We start from the raw sequence: 25,551 nt of genomic DNA, 5'->3' as shown, positions 1-25,551 counted from the left end.
ATTGTTTTCTCCTTCACAGGACAAAAGTTCCCACTGCATATTTTAACACAGATGCCCTCTTTCTTCTATTACTTTTTCACCCAATCGACTCCCAAAATAATAAATAAAATCAATTACATCAACTCCCAGAAATCATTTGCTGGTTGTTTAGCGAGGCCAGAGATGAGTAGAAATCCACAGTCTCTGTTCTCAAGGAATTTATATTATGAGAAACAACCAATACTGGGTTGAACAAGATCCTCAAAAGTCCAGATGCACCAGAACCTCAGCATGGGGCATGGTTTAAAAATATGGCTTTCGCATATGTACCTAGTTAAGAGGAGGCCATCCTGGATTTGAGTGAGCCATAGTCCAATGACTGGTGCTCTCAGAAGAAGAGAAGACAGAGGCACACAGACACGCATCTGGGGGAAGACAGGCAGTGAATATGGCGGCAGAAATTGGAGTCATGCTGCTCTAAGCCGTGAGTTCACTCCAGGGATTGTTGGCAACCACCAGAAGCTGGAAAAAGGTAGGACTTCCCTGGTGGTCCAGTGGTTGAGAATCTCCCTGCCAAGGGAGGAACACAGGTTTGATCTCTGGTCGGGGAAGTAGGATTCCACAGGCTGCAGGGCACCTAGGCCCATGCGCCACAACTACTGGAGCGGGAGCTCTGCAATAAGAGAAGCCACTGCAACGAGAAGCTCTTGCTAGACAAAGCCAAACACAGCAATGAAGAGCCTGGACATTGTAATGAAGACCCAGATTAGCCAATAAATAAATGAATCTAAAAAAAAAAAAAGAAATTGGGAAAAAAAAAGCAAGGACAGAACCTCCCCTAGAGCCTTCAGCAAGAGAAAAGGGACCTACTGACACCTTGATTTTAAACATCTAGCCTTCAGAACTATGAGATAATACATTTGTTATTTTAACCCATGAGTTTTTGGTAATATGACACCCCCACATCACCACCCCAGAAAACTAATATACAACCCACAAGGATAGTTTAAAGCAGAATATAATTCCAAACATAAAAGTCAAAGGAAGGGAATTAATCCTGGGCAAGCAGCATCTGTACTGTGTGTCACAGAATGGGCCAAGTACATAATGTCAACAAGCCTGCAGCCTTTACTGGATAAATAAGAAAGGTGTAGTTTCTCTACTGCAAAATTGGAAAACAATGCCTCCTTTGCAGGATTGTTGAGATTACATGCCTGGCCCATTCTGTTTATTTAAAATATCAGTAGACTATTTCAGATTAGCTGCCTTGTGTGTGTGTTTATGCGTTAGGGGCTTGTGTCCAACTCTTTGTGATCCCATGGAACTGTAGCTCACCAGTCTCTTCTGTCCATGGAATTCTCCAGGCAATAATACTGGAGTGGGTTCCCAGTCCCTTCTCCAGGGAATCTTTCCAATCCAGGGACTGAACCCAGGTCTCCCTCATTACAGGTAGATTCTTTACCATCTGAGACACCAGGGAACGTTTAGCTGTTCTTCCCCATCCTTAGTCCAATTTCTTAAAAATATAATACTTATATTTTAAAAAGAAACTTCACAAAATAAAGATTCTAGAGTACTAAATAAGTAAGCTTATGATTCAATATATTTACGAGCCACATAGGCATAAAGGATGATAGATTTATAATTTATATGTGACTCTTCTTAAAGCTCCCCAATAAAATACAGAGATTGTTTCATTTTAACTGTGCTTTTTATTCTGAAATGAAATCATTTACCTTGCCATTCTGGACATGTAGGGATTGTCTGTGCTGGATTTTTCATATTAAAATAAAGACTCCCAATTACCTCTCCTTAGCATTTACTCAGTCTTCCCCAAAGCAGAGCAAATCCTGTTTCACTTTCAACTCTTTTCTTAAGTAAACAAGACATTTCATTTCCAACACTGACTGACCTAACCGCAGTCCATCAGAGGCTGCAGATATTATAGGCAGAGCGTTGAGCTCGAAAGGCTTGACAAAATAATCAACACTTATAGCAAATTGCCAAAAGAACAGGGGGATAGGCCATTTTGAGTCCTCTCTGATTTAGTGAAATACCCGTTTGGAATTACAGCTGGAGTTCATAAAAAGTCCTTGAAAACTCTGCAGTTTAACAACCAACTCTCTGCTTGTCCATCAACAATGGCCTTCATTAAGAAGGAGCAAGCTTTCAAGCTCACTCCCTAGAAGGTTAAGCTTTTTTCAGGCACAGTTGTATACAAATTAAACCAACAAACAAAAAGACAATGGGAGCCAATTCCTGAAGTGGGTTTTGATGGTCCTGGAAATTCAGTTCTGGCCTTGGAGAAGACAATTGTGCTGACAGCTTCCGTACTGGAGTCTTCCCCAACCACCACAGACAAAGGCTTCACTAAAGCCTTGGGGTACCCAGTTTGCAGGAGGTGTTTAGTTATTTTGCTCCAGGCTGTTTTCCTTTAGAAAAGAAAAGAATTTCCTCCTTGAGAGAATCAATTCTAGCAGTGAAGCTGAGACTAACAATGGCCAAAGGTGCTCATACATTTCTTCAACAGATTTTCAACAACATCAGTTTCCAACAAGAAAGTATTATAAAAGTTTACCAGAATGTGAATAAGTAATACATGCAAGCTTCTAGATAATAATAACAGCCAGCCATTCTTAAAGCTTTATGACAAACTACTCATTTTCACTCATTCTCATTGACTTTAACTACCCCTAACAGCAACAATATGAACAACAAAGTCCAAAGTTTGGGGAGAAATAACATGCAACGATTCAAAGGAACAGTCATGTTTAATAATTACTTTAATTGGTGTTGCTAAAATGTTTTCTCAAAGTAGATTAAAAAACCTTCAGGACTGTCTGCTAAAATGAACAGATGAATAAACAAATAAAAAACTGACAAACATACCTACGTGCCTTATATGTGTGGGTTATGTGACATACTAAAGCAAAATGGTATGTTGCAAAATTTGGGTCCGTAAGTCCAGAAAACAAAATGCCAAGTCTCTATTAGTGAGTTCTTAAACCGAACAGCTACAGTCGGAGAGCTCAGACCTAGGTGACGAGGAAAATGCAATTTCCCACCTCTACTCAAAGCTTTCAAATTGCAGTTCAGGAGGAGACCCTAGAGAGTCCCTTGGGCAGCAAGGAGATCAAACCAGTCGATCCTAAAGGAAATTAATGCTAAATATTCATTGGCGGGACTGATGTTGAAACTGAAACTATAAAACTTTGGCCACCTGATGCTATGAGCCATTGGAAAGGACCCTAATACTGGGAAAGATTGAAGCCAAAAGGAGAAGGGGGTGGCAGAGGATGGGATGGTTAGATAGCATCACCAACTCAATGGACACGAGTTTGAGCAAATTCTGGGAGACAGTGAAGGAGAGAGGAGCCTGCCACGCTACAGTCCATGGGGTATCAAAGAGTTTGACAGGACTTAACAAGTGAACAACAACTCAAAGCTATAGAGATATTGAGTAGGTCACTCTCTTCCCACCACCAACAAATAGGATGGGGTTTGTGCCCGTTGCCTTTTAAGGTATTAACCAGGTCATCATTACCATCATCATTTAATGAGATTCATAACGGAAGTCATGGTGACTTCTACCAGAGTTGGTAACTATAACTTTCAGTATTGTTAACCTCATACCCAAAAAGAGTCCAGAAGTTAATTTTGAGGGTGAACTCACATCTGTAAATGCTACTCTGAAGCATTTATAAACAGCATCTCCAGGGTGTTTTCTAAGGGACATATTCCAGCTATTTTTCCTCCTTTCTTTCTGGGTAGAGAAACTAAGGAAGCCACCGAGTAAGTGATGAGTGCAAGGCTACACAATTGGAGGAAAGGAAGGTCAACCCAAACATCACAGTTCTGTCACAACACAGTGCTCTGAACATTTCTAGGAAATGAGCGCCACTTCCAAGGAAGGCTAAAACAGAAACAGCTCATTCTCTGCTCTTATTTGAGCTTTAAATTTGAGAAGAGATTCTGTGGTTGGCTAGAAGTACTTGCATCTTAACAGGCATTCCTGCTCTTTCGTTTCAGCTTTTTGTTTGTTTGTTTTCTGCATGGTCAAATCTCCCTAAAGTTTACATTGTAGTTGCCTGTCTGGGCATAAATTTGATACCTTCTACAGCCCTGCATTGTTTCATCTTAACAAGAGATTATTCACAATGTTTAAAGGCAATAACGGAGTCCTCTTCTAGTTACTTTGGACACAGCTGCATTTTCTGAAGGCTGCAGTTGTCTCCTAAAATGAAAACAATGGCCAAACTGTCAGACCCTGAGCTTATATGGAGAGTCAAAAAAAAGAAACATTAGTCTATCTGAGTTATTCTATCAGTTGAGGTTTCTAAATGAGAAGCTGTAATTAGATAGCCAATGTATCATTAATTCAAATATTTGTGTCTCAAAAAGCAACCAAGTGACCTTTGAATGGTATGCATGTGAGGAATCCCATATGAAGCTGACTGCACTTAAAATAGTGTTATTTTAATGCAGTTAATGGACCTTTCCAAGGAAATATCAAAGACAAGAGACTGGTGTTTTCATTTTACATTGACAAGGCGGCACTGAATGGAAAGATCCCAGGAGGACACAGCAGATAATCCTCACCCAGCAGTCTTGACCTCATAGCAGCACATCCAAGCATCAGGATTACTTGTTGCCTTCAAAAGGCGTATCTATTTGAGACGAGTCATTTCTGCCTGATATGCTTCTGGCCCTCTCTTTCACCAGGTCCCACAGGATCAAGAGAACAGCCTTGGTTTTGGCTCACCTTGCTGCTGCTAAGTCACTTCAGTTGTGTCTGACTCTTTGCAACCCTATGGACTGTAGCCCATGGGGCTCCTCTGTCCATGAGACTTCCCTAGAAATCTCCAGAATATTCCAGGAAAGAATACCAGAGTGGATTGCCACACTCTCCTCAGAGGATCTTCCCCACCCAGGGATCAAACCCGCATCTCCCACAGCTCCTGCTTTGCAGGGAGATTCTTTACTGCTAAGCCATGTGGGAAGCCCTTGGTTCACCTTATCATCCACCTATTGCAGGGAAACCTCAGCTTAAAACACCATTTTGTTCCCAGTGTTTTGCTTAGAAATAAAGTTGCATTTAATAGTCCTATGAAGAAGAAAATAGACCAATAAACAAAATGGACAATTTTTCACTCATACACACATACACACACACATGCACCGTGGGATACAGGATCATAGTTTTACATTCTTTTCTTCTGAAACCAAGACACAGAAAAGTAGCCTGAGAATGTGTCATTATAATTCAGCCAAGCCACTAGCTACCACTCAGTGTTAATTATGCATGAAAACCAGAGTGTTATTTATAGCTGCTCTGGGATGGGTGTATTTATACTGTACAGTAAAGGTCCCCCTATGGGCAGCTGCTTCATCAGTGCTTATTGAATTTAAAAGGCACTCATATGAGGGCTTCTGAACCCAAGGGCCACCTTGATTGAACTGGTCTCAGTGGTTGCTTCTCTCATCCCCTGAGAGCTGCTGGCTTTGAGCTTGATTAGGCTCTGATTGATGTGTGCACCTGAAATCGGGTGGACCTGAAATCAGCTCCCTGGAAGTCCATGAAGAATGAAACCCCACAGGACTGCATGAACTCAGGTAAACGCATATATGGAATCAACTCCAATGGAGACTTATCTCAGAGGCACGGCGCATATGGATGTGGGCTGATGGGTCCGACCATGTGCTTGGCTTCTAAACAGGGAGCTGGAACCACATTAGCGCTAGAGACGGGCTCAGGGGTGAGCCACATTTGGTGTGACTGACCCCGAATGACAGTAGAAACAGCAATGTCTGCAATCTACCACCCCCAGCTCTCTTTGCAACTCCTATGCCCCCCTCCCATTTTTATCCTAGAGAAAGTTAAATCTTACAGAGAGTTCCTGCTTATTAACAGTAACTGTGTGGCAGGCATTCAGCCAAGTGTGTTATGTAAAACACACTGAATTTTCACAATAACATGGGAAACAGATAGAATAGTCACTACCATTTTTTTAGTAAAAGAAATACAGTGAAATACTTTGTCCAAGGTCACATAACCAACAAGCGAGGCAGTCAGCAATCCTTAGCAGGTGAGTCTCCTCTGAAGTCTGTGCTTTAATAGATGCCTTCCCTGCCCATCCTCAGTGCCACTTTTTCTCTGCTTTTCATTCTCTAATCTGGCTTCCTTTCCTTTTCCCCTTCTCCTTTGACCTATTGCTGATTTCCTCCACCCCTTTTCCCATTAATCCTTCTCATTGAACCAGAGGTCTCAAAAAATAGCTAGGTTATGTGCTTATTATAGTGATAACATGTTCAAACAAAATGTAAAATCCCTTTGCACCAATGAGTGGTTTGGCTGCTAAATTATATATTTTTCCTGTAGAATATGAAATGTCCACACTTCACATCTCGAGCACTCTAAAGGAGAAAAGCACTAGAGAAAAGTCACACTGGTTTACTGATGATGTTAGGGCACTATTTTTTTTTTCCCACCAGACTGTACAAGATATAAAGAAAGAAATTTCTTAGCAAATTTCAAACACAATAGCTATTTAGCAGCCCATGAAGAAAATCTTGAAGATCTGACAAAATCTGACAAAGAAACTCCAGTTAATCCATAAAGTGTATTTAATCTGATTCTATTAGTCACTTTATCACTCAGTTCATAATTGCAAGGAGATTACAGAAAGTTGCCAAATGCAATTTACCCATCCACTGTCTGGTAAGTAGGCCATTATTTATTTGAGAGGATTGTGATTTGCAGCTCTTTTTTTTTTTTAATGAAAAATTAAGCTTAAAAGTACACTATGATTGAAAAGGCAGCACAGAACACCCATATGCATCAGCCTGCCCAGAAACTGTGCTTTTCAAACACACCATGGGACTGGGGAATCCTCCTGTACCCTCAGAGTCACTGTAAATAATACAGCTATGGAAGAAGGCACACTCTTTCCAATCAATTTCTGATTCATTCCAGGACACTTTCGGTATCATTATTATGCATGATATCCTCCTTCACAAGAAAGGCTTACACCACCCCGTATCCAATGCATTGGGAGGGCCCTTGGGTGTGCGCAGTGCTCGGTCCTGTCTGACTCTTTGCAACTCCATGGACTGTAGTCTGCCAGGCTCCTCTGTCCTTGGAATTTTCCAGGCAATACTGAAGTGGGTTGCCATTTCCTACTCCAAGGGATCTTCCAGACCCAGGGATCTAATCTGTGTCCCCTGGGTCTCCTGCATTGGCAGGAGGATTCTTTACCACTGCACCACCTGGGAAGACCCTTAGCAAACCAAAATGTGGACAGCCCAAATTGAAGCAGAGATAACAGGCATATTCTTCCTACTTACGTGTTGTGACAAGAATGCAAGAAAGATTATGAACCATCCAACTTTGCAATGGTGTGATGTATGCCAGTAGAAAAGTGTGAGAGAATGAAACGTACTTTCCCTGGGTGACTCTATAAAGGATATCTAAGTTTGCAAGGCTCTTCATTCTCACATGTTTTTGAAGTTTGCAAGATTGTAAATTCCTGAGTTATGTGCTCACATCTTCTTTGTGCAGAAGTATGCAATGCAGTATCTTGAGTATGCAATGCAGTATCTCACATATTAATTGATATTTGTTGGATAACATTTTCCAAAGGAAAACACAGGGTTTGATGTGAGTTGATGCCTGTAGGGAATCTGTGAGTTGCCAATGAAAGAACACTATCAAGGGATCTTTCCAAAAAATAAACAGCAATAGAACAGCAATGAGAGAATTAACCCCTGCTTCTAAAATATGAACTAAAAGCGCACACTATCTGACATAGTGATTAAGAAAAATAACACCGGACTCAAAGCCACTTGATTTTAAACACAACAGCAGTTATTTCTATTACTAGTTGTATGATATTTGGCAAAGTACTTAATCTCTCTGAGCCTGTATCCTTGGCTATATTTTGGAAATATAAATTGCTTTTGTTTCTTAAAGTTGTAAAAATTAAAGATACTATGTATTACTGCTAAGCACATTATCTGGTAAATATAAATCCTTAAATGTCACTGTTGATACTTCAAACCTTCTTCCATCTAAATGCTACATACTCTAATATAGTTCTATATATAAAAATGAAAGCAGATATATCCTTTATTTTAATACTAATTTAAGTGATTAAAACCTAATTTTTAAAAAGGATACTTAGAATTCCATGTCAAAATGCTTAGTAAACTTTGAACTGTAGTTAGAAGATGAAGTCCCAGTATTACCCAAGATCAATTCAGACATTTTATTTGCATGTATAATTTTCCAAACTTGAGATCACAAAGCATATAGAGATACTTTTGCCTTAATTTTCCAGCTGCTGAAGTTCAAGAGTTGGCTATTTCCATATATCCAGAAGTAAGTCAAGGTATCTACTCAATGCTCAAGAACAAGAATGATAGATTCATTCTGAAATTCTTCTTGAATATCAATAAATATTTGGAGCAGAAAAAAAAAGTAAATATCACTCTGTCTTGATCCTGGGCTCTCATACTTGGCTGCCCAAGTCAATCATGTTGGGGCTTTTGGAAAAAATAGAGAATCTACACCTTTTGTTTGGTGTGTTTGTTTGCCGTTTTATTAGATATGTACCTCCCTTGAAGCTGTAGCGCAGCTGTACTAATGGTGGTGGTGGTGGTGGTTTAATACGGACAATTTTACTGATCTGTTGTTTTCTGTGTGCCATACATTTTTCTAAGAAAGTTATATGTACTTGAGCAGATCATCTTCACCGTGTTGCCTTCTGAACAGCTTATCACAACCAAGTAGGCAGGCTCTGCCCCTCAGCGTAGTATAAAGTCACCCAGTAGTTCCAAGTCCTTGGTACAGAAGAAAGACTATAGGATATCACAACATGTAGCATATCCATAGTACAAAAAAATTTTAAAATGATGTTGACAAAATGGTGTTGCTAAACTTTGGTTTAAAATCTACATTACTTTTCACATTTTAATAGAATCAGTAAGCACCTTTCAATCAATGATGCATTAAAATTATAAGTGCATTTTCTTTTCCTAGTTGTATGAAAAATGGTACATCTTAAATCTCTTAAATAATAAAATATATAATTTCATAACCTCTAACATTTAAAAAATAACATGTTCCATGAGCATTTAAGAAGCAGAAATATATTTATATATAGGACATTATTTAGTTTGTCCAAATACATAATATTAGTCAGTAGATGAGCCTTAAAACCTTTGTTGTAACTTTAGCTCTCAGGGTTCACAAAACACTGAGAACCATTTATTTAGTAGGAATTTTGGCCCCACTTGATTATGGAGTGGAATTCTATGCCCAAGTTGGCCAGTAACAGGTTGTGTTGCCCTGAAACAACCACTTCTATATTTGTATTTATTTTGCCTAGACAATATTTAAAGTCCATTTCATGTATCTTTAATTCCATGTTCTTTTGTCCTTAAAATGTACTTGATGCAGAATTTATGGGTACAGGAACAGAGTAGGGTGAAGTCACCTTCCAGAAAATCCAAGAGTCATTACAGTTAGTGTTTTCTCTTTGGTAATTAAATTACCAAAGAGGATCTGGTCTGAGTAATTTTATTTAATGAAAAGTGAAAGTGAAGTCTCTCAGTTGTGTCTGACTCTTTGGGACCCTATGGTCAATAGCCTACCAGGCTCGTCCATCCATCCATGGGATTTTCCAGGCAAGAGTACTGGTGTGGGTTGCCATTTCCTTCTCCAGGGGGATCTTCCCAACCCAGGGATCAAACCCGGGTCTTCCACATTGTAGGCCAGATGCTTTTACTGTCTGAGGCACCAGGGAAGTCCAATTTTAATTAAGATAATAATAATACTAACTTTCAATAGATGCACAACAAAACCACCAAAATATCAGTACTTGAACACAGAGCAAATACCTCAAAGATAGTTTGTTTCCTGAAATATGTATTAAACACAGAATTAGAGACAAGCTCATCATAACGCTCTTAAACACAAATGAATGCAAAGTTGTAAATAATTTGTATTTTCTAATAGTCACTGTGAATAGATTGTTTTAGGAACTATGAGCTTCTGGGACGAGTTTCAGTGAAGCTGGTTAAGGAGCAACATTTAATCATCATTTCTCAATGACACATGAAAGAAATAATTGCTTTATGGAGCCACTGAGAATTAAGCTGTTCTAATCACATATTGACACACATCAACATATACAAACACACACATTTTTGTTCTTTAGTTCAAGAGCTAACTATCTCAGAGTCTATATTCTAATAAATAAATTAATAACAATTCTGGTGTTCAGTGAAGCAGGATGACCTGAAATTCATTTTTTGGAAGAAGCCCATGAGAAAATCCAAGAGCCCTTGAAACATGGCAGCTTATCTTACAGTTCTCAACTACTGGAGGTAAGTGTGATGGTCCAGGTTAGAAAAAAGTAAAGTATAAAGTATAAGGGCTTCAGAGTATTTAAAAGCTTTCCCCTCAAAAGATCTATAGGGTAATAGTTAAAACTTTTCCCCAGGGCTACAGAAAATGACCAGTGGGCATACATTCAGAAAAAAAACATGATCCAAAAGAGTATATGCAACCCAATGTTCACTGCAGCAATTTTTACAATAGCCAAGACATGACAGCAACCTAAATGTCCATTGACAGAGAATGAATAAAGAAACTGTGGTACAGATGTACAATGGAATATCATTCAGCCATTAAAAAGAATGAAATAATGCCTTTTGTAGCAACATGGGTGGACCTAGAGACAGTCATACTAAGTAAAGTAAGTCAGCCAGAGGATAGATGTCATATGACATCCCTTATATATGGAATCTAAACAAAAAAAAAAAAAATGCTACTAATGAACTTATTTACAACAAAGAAACAGACTCACAGACTTAAAGAAGGAGCATATGGTCACCAGCATGGAAGGATATGGGGAAGGGATAGTTAGGGAGTTTGGGATAGACATGTACACACTGCTATATTTAAAATTGATAACCAACAAGGACCTACTGTGTAGCACAGGAAACTCTGCTCAATAATACCTGGTAGGCTGGATGGGAGAGAACTTTGGGAGAGAATGGATACATGTATCTAAGTCCCTTTGCAGTCCACCTAAAAATATCACAACATTGTTAATTAGCTATACTCCAATGTAAAATAAAAAAGTTTAAACAAAGTGACTAATAAGCCATCAGTTCAGTTCAGTTCAGTCGCTCAGTCCTGTCCGACTCTTTGCGACCCGGTGAATCACAGCATGCCAGGCCTCCCTGTCCATAATCAACTCCCGGAGTTCACCCAAACTTGTGTGCATCGAGTTGGTGATGCCATCCAGCCATCTCATCCTCTGTCATCCCCTTCTCCTCCTGCCCCCAATCCCTCTTAGCATCAGGGTCTTTTCCAATGAGTCAACTCTTTGCATGAGGTGGCCAAAGTATTGGAGTTTCAGCCACAGCGTCAGTCCTTCCAATGAATACCCAGGACTGGTCTCCTTTAGGATGGACTGGTTGGATCTCCTTGCAGTCCAAGGGACTCTCAAGAGTCTTCTCCAACACCACAGTTCAAAAGCATCAATTCTTTGGCGCTCAGCTTTCTTCACAGTCCAACTCTTACATCCATTCAGATATGACTTAAATCAAATCCCTTGCAACTATACAGTGAAAGTGACAAACAGATTCAAGAGATTAGACTTGATAGATAGAATGCCAGAAGAACAATGGACAGAGGTTTGTAACATTGGAAGGTGGTGTTTAAAACTATCCCCAAGAAGAAGAAATGCAAAAGGCAAAATGGTTGTCTGAGGAGACCTTACAAATGGCTAATAAAAGAAGAGAAGCAAAAGGCAAAGGAGAAAAGGAAACATCTGAATGAAGAGTTCCAAAGAATAGCAAGAAGAGATAAGAAAATCTTCTTAAGTCATTCATGCAAAGAAATAGAGGAAAACAATAGAATGGGAAAGATTAGAGATCTCTCCAAGAAAATGAGAGATACCAAGGGAACATTTCATGCAAAGATGGGCACAATAAAGGACAGAAATGGTATGAACCTAACAGAAGCAGAGGATATTAAGAGGTGGCAGGAATACACAGAAGAACTATATAAAAGAGATCTACTGACCCAGATAATCATGATGGTGTGATCACTCACCCAGAGCCAGACATCCTGGAGTGTGAAGTCAAGTGGGCATTAGGAAGAATCACTACAAACAAAGCTAGTGGAGGTGATGGAATTCTAGCTGAGCTATTTCAAATCCTATAAGATGATGCTGTTAATGTGCTGCACTCAATATACCAGCAAATTTGGAAAACTCAGCAGTGGTCACAGGACAGGTAAAGGTCAGTTTTCACTCTAATCCCAAAGAAAAGCAATGCCAAAGAATGTTCAAACTACTGTACAATTGCACTCATCTTACACGCTAGCAAAGTAATACTCAAAATTCTCCAATCTAGAGTTCAACAGTATGTGAACTGAGAACTTCCAGATGTTCAAGCTGGATTTAGAAATGACAGAGGAACCAGAGATCAAATTGCCAATATCCACTGGATTATAGAAAAAGCAAGACAATTCCAGAAGAAACATCTACTTCCTGCTTCATTGACTACAATAAAGTCTTTGACTGTGTGGATCACAATAAAATGTGGAAAATTCTGAAAGAGATGGGAATACCAGACCACCTTAACAGCCTCCTGAGAAGTCTGTATGCAGGATGAGAAGCAACAGTAGGAACCTGACATTGAACAATAGACTGGTTCCAAATTGGGAAAAGGAGTACGTCAAGGCTGTATAACATCACCTTGCTTATTTAACTTATATGCAGAGTACATCATGCTAAATGCCTGGCTGGACAAAGCACAAGCTGGAAGCCAGATTGCCAGGAGAAATATCAATAACCTCAGATATGCAGATGACACCACCCTTATGGCAGAAAGCAAAGAAGAATAAAGAGCCTCTTGATGAAAGTGAAAGAGGAGAGTGAAAAAGCTGACCTGAAACTCAACATTTGAAAAACGAAGATCATGACATCTGGTCCCATCACTTCATGGCAAATAGACAGGGAAACAATGTAAATAGCAGCAGACTTTATTTTTGGTGGGCTCCAAAATCACTGCAGATGGTGACTGCAGCCATGAAATTACTCAGCCGTTAAAAAGAATTCATTCGAATCAGTTCTGATGAGATGGATGAAACTGGAGCCAATTATATAGAGTGAAGTAAGCCAGAAAGAAAAACACCAATACAGTATACTAACACATATATATGGAATTTAGAAAGATGGCAATGACGACCCTGTATGCAAGACAGCAAAAAAGACACAGATGTGTATAACGGACTTTTGGACTCAGAGGGAGAGGGAGAGGGTGGGATGATTTGGGAGAATGGCATTCTAACATGTATACTATCATGTAAGAATTGAATCGCCAGTCTATGTCTGATGCAGGATACAGCATGCTTGGGGCTGGTGCATGGGGATAACCCAGAGAGATGTTATGGGGAGGGAGGTGGGAGGGGGGTTCATGTTTGGGAATGCATGTAAGAATTAAAGATTTTAAAATTTAAAAAAAAAAACTAAAAAAAAATAAAAAATAAAAAATAAAAAAATATGTATAAAAAAAAATAAAAGATGCTTACTCCTTGGAAAAAAAGCTATGACAAACTGAGAAGCATATTAAAAAGGAAAGACATTTCTTTACCAATAAAGGTCTGTCTAGTCAAAGCTATGACTTTTCCAGTAGTCAGTATGGATGTGAGAATTGGATCATAAAGAAAGCTGAGTGCTGAATAATTGATTTTTTTGAATTGTGGTGTTGGAGAAGACTCTTGAGAGTCCCTTGGACAGCAAGGAGATCAACTCAGTGAATATTAAAGGAAATCAGTTCTGAATGTTCATTGGAAGGACTGATGCCGAAGCTGAAACTCCAATACTCCGGCCACGTGATGCGAAGAACCGACTTATTAAAAAAGACCCTGCTGCTGGGAAAGACTGAAGACAGGAAGAGAAGAGGACGACAGAGGTGGAGATGGTTGGATGGCATCACTGACTCAATGGACATAAGTTTGAGCAAGCTCTAAGAGTTGGTAATGGACAAGGAGGCCTGGTGTGCTGCAGTCCATGGGGTCCCAAAGTTAGACACAACTGAGTGATTAAACAGAACTGAAAAAAACTGATAAAATAAAAGGAAATAAAAGTCTCCAGTTTAGAGTCTGACAGATCTAGATCCGAATTCTGGCTCTACCTCTTACTAACCCTATGTATCTGGGAAATTAACTTAACCTCTCAAAACTATTTATCAAATGGGGATAACAATTTTGCTAACCACTGTGTTGTTAGGAGGATCAAGCAAAGCAGTGTGTTCACCAGTGTGCCTAAAAAGAGTGTGCATATTGTTCATAGCCGTTCCTTTATTTTCAAGCAATTGGAAGTGACTGAGGCTCTGAATATTTGGAAATTTTTGCAGGAGAGCAAGGATTATCTCCTTGTTGAACTCAACAGTGATTAGCAAAACATGGATGTATGAGCACGTAACTAAAGCTTTGTTCCTTATACTTAGTACCTCACTGGTAACAGACATGAAGTGAGCAGGTAAACACTAGAAGAGGACTATTTAGACAATGGCAATTGTAATGCAAATCTGAGTTCCTGTTGCATTATTTTCGAATCATCTTGAAGGATGTGGTGCTGGTGGTAAATAGCCTGCCTGCCAAAGCAGGGGATATAAGAGATTGGGTCCCTGGGTGGGAAAGATCCCCTGGAGGAGGGTATGGCAATCCACTCCCGTATGGAAAATCCCCATAGACAGAGGAGCATGGAGGGCTTTATTCCATAGGGTTGCAAAAAGTCAGACACAACTGAAGCAGCTTGGCATGCACGCACACTTGAAGGAAGGGAATTCTTTCCTTTAGAACACATTTTTAAGACACACTAAACAAAATGCAAATCCTCTACCCATTTTTTTCTCTGCATTTTAAACTAGAGGACTCTTTTCCTCCAGATCAATAGTTTCTGAATCTTTGTATATGAAACTCCAAATTCCCCTTAAATAACAAAAACAGTATTTCAATCGTATTTTCAATATGTCAAATGACATACATGCACATTGAGATACTATACCTGGTTTTCAATATTTTAAAGGGCAAAAGACCCATGGTAAGTCTGCATTCATTAAATAAAATATTAAAGTCATTTTCTTTGGTTGAAATTATATTACTATAGTGTAATAAAATATCATTGTGTTCATTAACATTCCATCAAGGACTACTGTGTTACTGATAACCAAACAGTAAAATTAAGATGTTAACATCTAAAAAGAAAGTTTGTCCAATTAACAAACACTTTTAAGTCATGAGACTATTTGGTGAAAAAATATGGTAAAGCATTACTATATAAAGTTTCAGAACTTAAATTCTTAAAAATCACAGGCCACCTTTTACATAGTGTTGCCTCAATTTAAATGATAAAAAGCCAGCTTTATTTTAATTGGCTTCTTAGTGATTCAAAATATTTACTCTGACAATGAGAGTAATTATATACTGTAACTGAAAGGAGTTTAAAATGTCTTTATGCTTTTTGGCAGGATTGTTGACTATCTGTGGTCTCAGAATCTGTTTTTAAGACAAAAAGAATGTAGTTCAAAGCAGCTAAAAGCTGCTATTCTGAATCCTAGGCGCCCTCCCTGCCACCCCCTCCGCCCCCGCCCAACAAAGGAGTAACATTACAAGGTGTTAAATGTTAAAAGAAGGAAAAAAAAAAAAAAAAAAAAGATTACTCTTAAATTTTGATCCCTGGTGATGTATGAAATAAAGCCAAACAAGATTGATAAGGCTCTAGGGAAATAGAAATTGGTCTTTTTTGATTGATATTGTGGACTCACTAGCACTGTTTGTTTAGAAAAATGTAGCATGCAGATTTTAGGGCAGGGCATTGGTGACCAAATTCATAGAACATTTCTACTTGTTTACTATTACTCTGCCATTGCTATATTCAAAGTTTGCAACCACAGTCCGTGAATATGGAATGACTGGCATCAACATCTAATTACTTTTTCAAATCAGAAATCTGGACATCACCCTGCACTAGTTTTCTCCTCTCATTTCCATTATTACATCAATTTTCACAGTTTCTTCATTCTACCTCCCAAATACAGGTCACATTTTTGCATTCTGCTCCACTCCCATAGTCATAGCTAACACCCAAACTTTACCAGTTTCACTTTTGCAATATCCAGCTGACTTGTCTCTGAACATCTGTACATATTCACACTTCGAACCATTTTCTACTCAGCAGTCAGAGTGATTCTGTAAATATGCAAATGTAATTCAAAGATGACCATCCCCTAGAGAACCTACTACAGCACCATTAAATGCCCAATTGTTTTGACCCTTCTTTCAACTTTTTCTACATCATCCTGATATAATATACCTCTCCTATATCATTCTTATCAAAATTGCAACTAATTTAATATGTGTGTAGTGATGATTTTAAACTGTTCATGTCCGTGGTGTTCTCATGGCAAGAATATTGGAGTGGTTTTCCATTCCCTCTTCCAGGAGGCACGTGAATTTGAGCAAACTTCGAGAGACAGTAAAGGACAGTGAAGCCTGGCGTGCTGCAGTCCATGGGGTTGCAAAGAGTTGGACAGGACTTAGTGACTAAACATTAACAAAAGGATGATTTTAATAAATTTCTTCCCAGTGCTATAATTGTTAAGACAGATCATCTGATTGCCAATGCTTTCTGGACTGGATACAATTTATATATACATATATATGGAGAAGGCAATGGCACCCCATTCCAGGACTCTTGCCTGAAAAATCCCATGGACGGAGGAGCCTGGTGGGCTGCCGTCTATGGGGTCGCACAGAGTTGGACACGACTGAGCGACTTCACTTTCACTTCTCACTTTCATGCACTGGAGAAGGAAATGGCAACCCACTCCACTGTTCTTGCCTGGAGAGTCCCAGGGACAGGGGAGCCTGGTGGGCTGCCGTCTATGGGGTCACACAGAGTGGGACACGACTGAAGCGACTTAGCAGCAGCAGCACATATATCTATCTATCTATCTATATATAGATAGATAGATACATATAGGATCTGCTTAACATCTGAAAAACTCAGTTTTCTCATGCACAGAGTAAGGATATATTTATTCCTAATTCATAGGTGGTTATTGGCATTAAATATCCTAGCGATGGAAAACTCTTAGATGTCTGGCACATGGAAAATTGTCAGTAAATATTAGCTATTTGGCTACTAGACTAAAAGTTGCTTGAGGGTATTTCATATTTTGTTCACACTTAATGAACAAGTAAGTGAGGTGACTTATTTATTTGATGGATCTACTAAGTTGTCAGAAGAATTCAGTTGCCAAAAACAAAGTTCACACTAGCTAGTTTACTTAGAAATGAGTTATTACAGCATGTTGAATGGCTCATCGGAAGAGTGAAAAAATATACCAATTTATGTTTTAAGAATTTACTCCTAAAGTCAGAACACAGAATCTAGATCTTTAATTATCAGATGCTGCTTGTGAACTTGAAAAGTTCCCATGATAGCTGCTAGCTTCTAAACCACACGATTGCTGCCATCATTGGAGGCAGCTTATATTGGAAGGAAAGATTCCACACTCATAGAGCAACCATGGCCAGGGAAGCTGCCACAATTCAGTAAGCTGCAGCTACTGATATATACTCCAAATCTATGCTCTATCTCCTGCACTCTGCATCTGTGAAATGAATGCTCTACATCCATACAGCCACTGAATGGACAGTGGGAACTTTGTCTTGCTTCTTCTCCCCAGATCTAATCAACAAGGTCTAAATCACTTTTATAAATATAAAGAAAGACTTATAAGATCAGATATCCCAGATGAGAGTTTGGGATTTTTTTTATTAGAGGAGAGGGCAAATGTGTTAGAATGGTAAATGAGTCAGATAGTGAACTCAAATATTTAGATGTCTAAAGGGATGGAGTGCATAAATAAATGTTGGTTGTTCCCCAAAACACTTATTTTCCTTTACAGTAATAAAATCCCAATTTTTAGTGAGATATCTGGGCTTCCAGCAGATACAAAATAAAAGAAAAAGGCATATTCCAGCCTCTCTTGCAGGCTAGGATATGTATGATCTTGAGTCTAAGAGCACAGAAAGTGATGTGAGAAAAATGAAATGTGCAACCTCTAGGCAAAGTTCTTAAATTGAAGAGATTTATCCTTCTTTTTTCTGATGGCAAGAATGTGTGTGAAGTGATAGGCCATCTTCAATTATGTGTAGATGGCAATGCCCTAAGGAAGACAGAAAAAGAAAGAACCTGAGCTCCTGACATCATGGGCTCAGCCCTGCCTGGGCTACAATACTATGTGAGATCAAAGATAGAGTATATTTTAAGTCACTATTATTTGAAATCACCAGCAAATAAAAAAATTAAAAGACACTTGCTACTTGGAAGAAAAGCTATGACCAACCTAGACAGCACATTAAAAGGCAGAGACATTACTTTGCCAACAAAGGTCTTTCCAGTCAAACTATGGTTTTTCCGGTAGTCATGTATGGATGTGAGAGTTGGGCTATAAAGAAAGCTGAGCACCAAAGAACTGATGCTTTTGAACTGTGGTGTTGGAGAAGACTCTGGAGAGTTCCTTCAACTGCAAGGAGATCCAACCAGTCAATCCTAAAGGAAATCAGTCCTGAATATTCATTGGAAGGATTGATGATGAAGCTGAAACTCTGATACTTTGGCTACTTGATGCGAAGAACCGACTCATTTGAAAAGACCCTGAAGCTGGGAAAGATTGAAGGCGGGAGGAGAAGGGGACAACAGAGGATAAGATGGTTGGATGGCATCACCAATGTGATAGGCATGAGTTGAGTAAACTCCAGGAGTTGGTGATGGGCAGGGAGGTGTGCTGCAGTCCATGGGGTCACAAAGAGTCAGACACGATTGAGCAACTGAACTGAACTGAGCACAATAACTGAACCTATAACCATACTAAAATTTTAACAGTATATTTGCAGTGTTGCAGGTGAGCAGGATAATGTCAAAACACTCCAGATATTTTGAAAATATCCGTATGATCTACTTATACCAAAATCCTTTCTTTAGTATTCTAATTTTTAAATAGATCTAAACTGAATGTGAATATTTGACTTTTTATTGGAAGTCTCTTGGAGGCTCTTTGTGAAACAACATATTTTGAGAATATATCTCTTCTTACAGAGGAGACTTTACCAGGTATGAATTCCTAACACTGAGCCATTAGCAGGGTCCAGCCCCGGTGGATCCAGGGTGATTCGAAGGGGAGACGGATAGGCGAGGAAAACTTATTTATTTGGAGATATAAGATTAGACTAGGAAGAAATAGTATAGCAGGAAATTTAGGTGGAGAAAAAGATGCTGAATAACTTGGTTTAAGGGGAAAACCAATAAAACCTCGAGACAAGAGGTTTGCACCATCTACGTTAGGCCACTGGTGCCTGCTTGAATATCGAAGGGTGCCCTGCCTTAGGCTCCCTTTCGCCTGGATCTTAGCAGCCAGGGCAAGTAAGTAGACGTGGTGAGCCTCCCCGCTCCAGATGGGAATTCAGCTGAAAAAGGGGAGAAAAGAACAACATGGGGAAGCCCAGCATCGGTGCAAGACTCCAAAAACTTTGTTTTTCAAAATCAGCTTATATACCCCAAGTTGTACATAAAAAAATAATGGAATATGCAGAGTTATGCAGGGGCAGCAGTCCTGACCCTCATTGAGACAAGGCTTTCTTTTTGCATACCCTCCTGTATACAAAAGGCGGTTTACATTATCTTCTGGCCAAGAGGCCTGTTTATGGCTCTCTTCCTGGATAATTGTCTATCAACCAAAAATCTCCTTTTTCCTAGAAGTATTTTTTCTTTACTCTGCATGCCCTCAAAGTACTAAATAAAGTTACATTCCTGTAGAACAAAGGTGCAGTGGGTTATAACAAAGAAAGTACTTAACTCTAAGATCTAATGTTGCTAATACCAGGTCTACTACCTGTTTTTCTATATCCCAACTATATCTAAAAATAAAGGATATGCAAATCTGGCAGCAAGTATTGGCTCAACAAATGAAACCTTTAATCAGTCCCATTCTAATGATTTTGACTCCTGGGAAGCCCCTACATTCCTAGGATGTTTTAAGCTTCCTGTGCCTCCCGCTGGGAGGCCTCAAACAATCACATGTGCAGCTGTATGAGTCCTGCAGGCAGGCTAGAAAGCCATCAGAGGGGTTTTTGGATTGAAACACACTTTCAAATGCAGAAAACTAAAGCCTTGAGATGACTTTTTCCAGAGTATGTCAGAAGAGTGCAAAAGCAGAGTACAAAGGCTGGCAGACTTTGGTTTTGGGGGTACATGCTCAGGAAATACCAGGGGGAAGCCCTGAGATCTGACTCGCCTTGCCCATCAGATCTCTGCCGCATGACCTTGTCACGGGTGGGATTCCTCACGCTGGCTCCCGGCAAGGCATCCACTCCATTGAACTCTACTTCTCTTGTATCTTGCTTAGTAATTGGAAAGCATTTGAAATAATCATCAGTTCTTCTATTTGCCACAGTCTCTAATATTAAGTGATAATTTTTATCCATTACTGGTGTTTCTTTGTGCTAGTCAAGAACTCATAAAAGTAACTGAAGGAGATGATGGAACAAGCCATACATAATCCCATAAGATAGATAAATGTGTCTAATTCTAACAGCAAACCCACTGAGACTTTAATAGTTACGCCTTTACAAAGTAAAACACGGGGCTTCCTAGGTGGCTTAGAACAGTGGTAAAGAATTCTGCCAAGAAGGAGTTGTGGATTCGATCCCTGGGTTGTCATGATACCCTGGAGAAATAAATAACAAGCCACTCCAGTATTCTTGGCTGGGAAAATCTATGGATAGAGGAGATTTGTTGGCTATAGTCCATGGGATTGCAAAGAGTCAGACACGACTTAGTAACTAAACAGGAGCAGCAAAGTAAAACACAGGGTTTTTGAATTTAAAGAGATATTAATCTGGCTTACTTTGCCTTATTTTTCAACCGGTTCCTTTCTTCTGTGTCCAATTATCCCCTCCACCTCACAACTTGTGTTCTCTGACATTTTTATCATATAGCCCACTCTCTCCACCCAATCTCCGTCTACTCCTATCCTCCTTTTTAGGCTCTGAAGTTTTGCCATTGCATGGAAAATGCACTGCCTAGGGATGCTGGAGGTGAGCAGATATAGAAAGCTTGGCAGTTCTTGAACTAGGGTGTGACAGGGGTTCCTAAGACCATTGCCAGGTTCAGTGATTTGCTAAGAAGACTAATAGGACTCAGCATATAGCTATACTCATGATTTATTACAGTGAAAAGATACAAAGCAAAATCAGCAAAGTCAAAAGCACATGGAGACAAATTCAGAAAGAATGAGGGACAAGCTTCCAAGAGTCCTCTTCCAGTGGATTCCAGTCCTCTCCCAGAATAAGCTTACTTCCTCTAGAAATGAATTCTGACAACTCACATGAAATACCATTTTCCAGGGAGTCTCACTAGAGCCTTGATGTCCCAGGTTTTCACTGGACCTGACTAAGAAAGCAGGTGTTTAGTATACACCACATTGTTTGTTCAGATAATTGCAGTGAGCCACTCTTAATTTTTAGAATGATGGTCATTCTCCCCAAATCCAAGTTTAGGCACCAAATAAGGGCAAACTTCACAAATAAGCCTTTCTAACGTGATCAGTCTCAGGTCTATGTTAATTCCCCTCTTCATACAGTGTATCTGTGGCCCAGTGTTTGAAATATTAGTCTCTCAGTTCTGTCTGACTCTTTGTGACCCCATGGACTATAGACTCCCAGGCTCCTCTGTCCATGGAATTCCCCAGGCAAGAACACTGGAGTGAGTAGGCATTCCCTTCTCCAGGGAATCTTCGCAACTCAGGGATCGAACCCAGATCTCCTGTATTGCAGGCAGATTCTTTACTTCTGAGCCACCAGAGCAGCCTATCTGTGGTCCAGAGAAACCCTTTAAAGGCACTTTATTATAATTATATAACGGGCACTTAATATCCTAGTACTGCATATTAATGGAAAAAAGAGATTGGGAGACATTATCTCATTATCTAAAAGAAAAATGTTAATTACATAAGAAACAGAAGAATATAGACGAAAACAATCATTCATGTAACCAAATTTACCTTAATTACTCTCATAGTTTAATTATAATTACACTCACTTCATCAGTTATTGAAAATTCCCATGAATTTAAATCACCAGGCCTACAAGCATTTTGTTATGTCACAGAATACTCATGGTACACTGTTTTCCTTCACAGAGCTTCCATGATGAATGAATGAGTTCTCTGATTGTGCTTAGTCACTCAGTCATGTCCAACTCTTGGAACCCCATAGACTGTAGCTTGCCAGGTTCCTCTGTCCATGGGATTCTCCAGGCAAGAATACTGGAGTGGTTTGCCATTTCCTTCTCCAGGGGATCTTCTGGACCTAGGAATCAAACCCGGGTCTCCTGCATTGTAAGCAGAGTCTTTACCGACTGAACTACAAGGGAAGTCTGATTGAATGAGTTTAACTTTGCAGTCCATTCCCAGAAATTAACAATAAATGTGATCTGGGGTATTAACACCAACTACTTAGGTATTATTATGTATGCTTTCCCAACATTATTTATTTCTTTTCATCTCTATAGAAACCTGTGAGATTTTATATATATATATGTTCTGTTATCCTTTGGTGACAAATGTATAGAACCCCAGACAAGTAATTTGATCAAGTTCTTCTAGTAAGTAAATATCAAAACTTTGAGCTGACTCAGGCATGAGTCTAAAGCAAATAGTTAAATAATTCTGATTTTTGTTTATCTAAAAATTGGAGAATAATAATAATGGTAGTTGTCATTCGTCTCTTTCACAGTCAGTGACAATACCTAATACTAAACCAGTTGCCTCATAACAGCCACCAAGTGGCCTCTTTGGGAGAATGAAAATAGTTTACAGGATATCATGTCCATGCGTGTCAAGCCTTTTCAGTTGCATCTGACTCATCGCGACCCCATGGACTGTAGCCCACCAGGCCCCTCTGTCCATGGGATTCTCCAGATAAGAGTACTGGAGTGAGGTGCCATGCCCTCCTCCAGGGGCTCTTCCTGACCTAGAGATCGAACCCCTGTTTCCTGTGGCTCCTGAACTGCAGGCAGATTCTTTACTGCTGAGCCACCGGGGAAGCCCCTCACAGGATACTGAAGCAGTATAATTATTTTCAGATCAAAATTTGGCTCAAGAACCATACTTCATCACCAAGTTGAAGATTTGAGGAGGAAAATAAAAGGAAAAATACAGTTAAACAGTGACTTTAAAGAGAGCACTGATAATTTTTTCCCTTCTTTTTCCCAAAGTCTAAACAAGCAATAATTTACATAGGTGAGAGCAGGAAATAGATAAGAGGAAAAAATGCACTGTGACTCACGCTAAACCCAGAAAGAGACTATTAATAAAATAGAGATTATATCCAACACTAATGAATCTTTGTTTTAGGAACTGATTAGAGAAGAGTCTAGATAAGAAACCAACTTCTTTCTTATCTCTTTTGGATTTAAAACAACAAAACACAGGAAACTACTTAACGCATTCATGTTATTCTCAAGCTATGTGTTACAATCTAGCTCCCCAAGAAAACATCTCTAACACACAAACATATTTGAAAGTAGTTATATAACCATCCATATGCTGGACATAAAATCCCACATTATTGTTAGGATTTAATACTGGCCCAGAAAATATGTTTGGAATCCACACAAACAAAGAATAATTATATCCTAGAAGCAGTCAGTATAGAGTTTACATAGTTTCTGGTTTTCTCTCTGTACCCAAGAATCTAAATGTGTGGGTTTATATGTTTATGTCCTAATAAATGACATTTGATAATTATGGAGCTAAAAAACAAGACATTCTTCCAAATGGCCACTTGATGAGTCACCTAAAGTAAACAATCGAGAAAAATAAAACAAGCAAGACAACACTTAAAAGTACCAATTATTGTCAGAGCAGCAATGATGCTTTCACGGATCCATCATTACTCCAGTTAATGGCTGATGAGTAAGAGTACAGATGATTTTTTCCTTGGTCTAGAAAACTCAGGACATTAACTGAGGAGCTGACCATTAATCCCAGGTAATGTAAAGGCCAGTTTTCTGAGGATCATTGCTCAAGCAATCTTCTATTCAAACATAAGTGCATTTCAGATTGTTAAATCTATAATGATTAAAAAACAGTGGTGTGTTTTTATAAGAAGTCTGGCCTGGAGTCAGTTGATTTAAAGTTCCCTTTTCTTAACACAGCATTGAATATCCCCAGTTGTATACCTGACATGTGACTTACAATGTTTGGGTCATAGATTTTTAGGTATTTCTTGTAAACTACTAATGTTTTATTCATCCACCATCTGAATTGACTGCAAATTATGTTAAAACAACAACAGATGTTTCATCAAAGTCAAAAGGATACTGATAGAAATTATATACCTCTATTTTTTCAGAAATATGAATCATAATAATCATGCAATACACTTTATACATTTAAAAGTGACCCCTTGAAAACATAAACATTATAAACGTAGGTATAATATTTGCAGTTAATAAGATGACTGGAAACAACATTTAACTGTAAGAACTGAATGTTGATATTCCAAACAAAATGTTTTCATGGACATGCTAGATGTCCAATAATAGGAGCTTTTCGGCTACCTATATTTAAAGAAATAGATTTTAGCCATTAAAAGGGATACTTTAAGTATATGCAGGGCCACTTAGTTAACTGATTAATAAATAGTTAATCATTCACAAGAGAATAGGCTTGGGAAGGTATTTGCTATATATTGTCAAGTAAGAATCTAGTGTAAGAAGAATGTGTATAATATGAAAGGAGACAGAGGAATACACTGAATGTGCAGATATGAGAGGAGGGAGGCAGATAGGGAGGGTCAGAGAGAGAAAGGAGCACCATCTGGAAGAATTATCCATGAAGGCGTACACATCTCGTAGCCTTCATTTCTGGTGCAAGGGAAGGACTTGTATGTTTATTTTGTTGCTTTCTATTATTCACTTCAGTTCAGTTCAGTTGCTCAGGCATGACCCCATGGACTGCAGCTCACCAGGCTTCCCTGTCCATCACCAGCTCCCAGAGCTTACGCAGAGTCATGTCCATCAACTCGGTGATGCTATCCAACTTACTTGTCTCTTTCAAATTTCCTTATATGCATTTTTGTTTTAAATTAAACAAAGATAAATTTAACTTTTACATGCTTAGTAGTTATCAAACAATAGCTAAGAAATATCACATCTCAAGGGTATAGAGGAAATTTAACCCAGTTGAACTTTTCTGCTACACACCACTGCAGCCACTCTGCCAGGGACACCTGCCGCTTAGTGAGAAACACGTCAACTATTCACACTGAAACACAAGAAAGAATAGGCTGTGTGGTGTCCAGCTATTGCTAAGGACCATTTTGTGTTGGTGAAAGTTGAGATGGCACACTGGTTAGCCTTCCAATCAGGAGAACGAACAACATTATTATACAGGCAGGAGATGCAGTCTAGGCCTATTGATA

The sequence above is a fragment of the Capra hircus genome, chromosome 15 (genome assembly GCF_001704415.2).
Source record: "Capra hircus breed San Clemente chromosome 15, ASM170441v1, whole genome shotgun sequence".
NCBI classification, from domain to species: Eukaryota; Metazoa; Chordata; class Mammalia; order Artiodactyla; family Bovidae; genus Capra; species Capra hircus.
Note: the sequence above shows the minus strand (reverse complement) of the source record.